Consider the following 3358-nt stretch of genomic DNA (forward strand, 5'->3'; position numbering starts at 1 on the left):
GTTGCCCCTTTTTAAGCATTTGAGGATGGTTTCGATCCATCACCCTGTTAAGCACAACGCCCACTGCTGTAAGACCCAGATGGACTTTCGAACCACAATCTCTGGTTGGGCCAGGCCTTCCATTAGGCCACTGGGCTGTGAGAGGAACTGCCTTAATTCTGCATCTTAGAGCCTTTAATAACACACAAGTCTTCTGATGATTACAAAAAGAGGACATTTCAACCAGTTGAGTGCCCTTATTGGGGCTCAGGCATTCTAGTTAGAGAACTTAGCAGAATTTCATCCATCACTCTGTATGGCCAGGCCTTCTAGCTGCCACTCTGCTGAATCATCCTCTGGGACTGAACCACAATCCTGAGCTAGAGCAGTGCCAGTCCATAGGCCACTGGGCTGTGGAGAGCTACTGCCCTTTAATTCTAGTCATTCGGAGGCCTTAAAATACACACACAGAGGCTTCTCATGAACGCTATATGAGGCCCAGCACTTCATCCAGGCATTGTGTAAAGCACCCAGATGGACTGAACCCACAATCCCTGGTTAGGAGGCCAGTGCTTTCATCCATTAGCCACTGGCTGTTAGGCAGGGCAACTTCCCTTTTAATTCTGCATCTCATTCAGAGGCCTTTTAGAATACACAAGACACCAAGTCTTTCCTCCTAAGATGAATGAACAAAAAGAGAGGACAAAGATTTTCATGACCAGTGCTTTTGGGATGCCTGGCTAGCTGCCCCCTTTATTGGAGAGAGGACTCCCAGGCATGTCTGGAAGTTAAAAAAGAAGAAACAGCAGAGAGAGGTTTTCCATCCATCAACCTCCTGGGTTATGGGCCCCAGGACTCGCTTCTGCTGCGCCCACTCTACTGTAAATCAATCCTGCTGGGACTTGAACCCCACAATCCCTGGCAGAAGGCCAGTGCCTTATCCATAAGGCCACTGGGAGAAAGCAGGGAATGCAGCAGCTAACACCCTTTTAATTCTATATCTTATTCAGGGGCCTTTAAAATGCACACACAGGCTTCTGGATGAACATACTATGAGAGGACCGAGCTTTTCATGTTGCACATTTTTTTAAGCATTTAGGCACGTCTCAAAGTTAAAAAGTCTTAGCAGAGGATGGTTTCGATCCATCGACCTCTGGGTTATGGGCCCAGCACGCTTCCGCTGCGCCACTCTGCTGTAAGTGATCCCAGATAGGACTCTAACACACAATCCGTGGCTTAGAACGCCAGTGCCTTTTCCATTAGGCCACTGGGGCTGTTTTGGCAGCTAACTTGCCCTTTTAATTCCACATCTTGTTCAGGAGGCCTTTAAAATACAAACACAGATTCTTCTGGATGAACAACTATGAGAGGACCAAGCTTTTCACGACCAGGCTGTGGAAGTTGCCCCTTTTTTGGGGACTCAGGCACGTCTAGAAGTTAAAAACTCTTAGCAGAGGATGGTTTCAATCCATCACTTGCCATGGCCCAACACACCACCGCGCCACCTGCTGTAAAACTATTGCAGATGGGGAGACGAACCCACACCACCTAGAACAGGAGTGGCGGGGATTTACCCATTAGCCACTAGCTGCTAGTGCAGTAGCACTTGCTCCTTTTACTCTCCATCTTTCAATCAGGAGACATTTTGTGTCAACTCACAGCTTCCTCTTGATGAACCACTACTATGAGAGGAGACCGAAGCTGTGCTCCCCTTTTTTTAAGTACCAGGCGCTTTCTAGAAGTTGAAACCTCTAGCAGAAGATGGTTTCCCATCCATCAAGCTCTGGGATACGGGCTCAGCACGCCGCTGGGCGCCCACTCTGCTGTAAGTGATTCCAGATTGGACTCTAACACACAATCCCAGGCTTGGAACGCCAGTGCATTTTCTCTCTTTAGGTCCGCTGGGGCTGTTATGCAGCAGCTAACTTGCCCTTTACTTCTTCATATATTCCTATTCAGGAAGTTTTTAAAATACTTTCTAATACTGCAGTCTTCTGGATGAATGACTACTATGAGAGAGCCAAGCTGTGGATGTTGCCCCTTTTTTTTAAGTTGCTGCTTAGGCATCTGTCTCAAAGTTAAAAAATCTTAGCAGAGGATGGTTTCATCCATCGACCTCTGCTACAGGCCCAGCACTCTTCCTCAGCCATACCACTCTGCAAGTGATGCCTGATTGGATTCTAACACACAATCCCTGGTTTAAAACGCCAGTGCCTTTTCCATTAGGCCACTGGGGGGCTGTTTTGTCGGCAGCTAACTGCCCTTTTAATTCTACATCTTGTTTGTGAGGCCTTTAAAATACAAACACAGATTCTTCTGGATGAACAACTACTATGAGAGGGACCAAGCTTTTCACGGTAGCTGTGGAAGGTGCCTTCTTTGGGGGACTCAGGCACGCCTAGAAGTTAAAAACTCTTAGCAGAGGATGGTTTTCAATCCATCGACTAACCTCTGGGGTCTAGTCTTACGTTTGATCCTTCGCTCTGGGTTATATAGCCTTGCGCTTCCGCTGCGCCACTCTGCTGTAAGTGATCCCTGATTGGATTCTAACACACAATCCCTGGCTTAAAAACGCCAGTGCCTTTTCCATTAGGCCACTGGGGCTGTTTTGTGGCAGCTAACTTGCCCTTTTAATTCTACATCTTGTTTTGAGAGGCCTTTAAAATACAAACACAGATTCTTCTGGATGAACAACTACTATGAGAGGACCAAGCTTTTCCACGACCAGGCTGTGGAAGTTGCCCTTTTTGCAGGGGACTCAGGCACGTCTAGAAGTTAAAAACTCTTAGCAGAGGATGGTTTCGATCCATCGACCTCTGGGTTATGGGCCCATGCGCTTCAGCTGCGCCACTCTGCTGTAAACCACCCCAGATGGGACTCGAACCCACAATCCCTGGCTTAGGAGGCCAGTGCCTTATCCATTAGGCCACTGGGGCTGTTAGGGCAGTAGGCAACTTACCCTTTTTAATTCTGCATCTCATTCAGGAGGCCTTTAAAAATACACACACCAAGTCTTCTAGATGAATGACAAAAAAGAGAGGACAAAGATTTTCATGACCAGGCTTTGATGCTGCCCCCCTTATTGGAGACTCAGGCATGTCTGAAGTTAAAGAAGAAACAGCAGAGAGAGGTTTCCATCCATCAACCTCTGGGTTATGGGCCCAGGACTCTTCTGCTGCGCCACTCTGCTGTAAATCAATCCTGCTGGGACTTGAACCCACAATCCCTGAGCCAAGGCCAGTGCCTATCCATAAGGCCACTGGGGCTATGTGCAGTGCAGCAGCTAACTTGCTCCTTTTAATTCTATATATCTTATTCAGGAGGCCTTTAAATACATACACACACAGGCTTCTGATGAACTACTACTATGAGAGAGGAC

General features: G+C 47.5%; 2 non-coding genes across 2 annotated transcripts; both read right to left on the reverse strand.

The window, feature by feature from the left end:
- Positions 1-1102: 1102 nt before the first annotated feature.
- Positions 1103-1174, reverse strand: trnam-cau. Its single transcript has one exon. It is a non-coding gene; the product is annotated as a tRNA-Met (tRNA).
- Positions 1175-2842: 1668 nt separating this feature from the next.
- On the reverse strand, positions 2843-2915 carry trnar-ccu. Its single transcript has one exon. It is a non-coding gene; the product is annotated as a tRNA-Arg (tRNA).
- Positions 2916-3358: the final 443 nt, after the last annotated feature.

Source organism: Cyprinus carpio, unplaced genomic scaffold, assembly GCF_018340385.1.
Source record: "Cyprinus carpio isolate SPL01 unplaced genomic scaffold, ASM1834038v1 S000006189, whole genome shotgun sequence".
NCBI classification, from domain to species: Eukaryota; Metazoa; Chordata; class Actinopteri; order Cypriniformes; family Cyprinidae; genus Cyprinus; species Cyprinus carpio.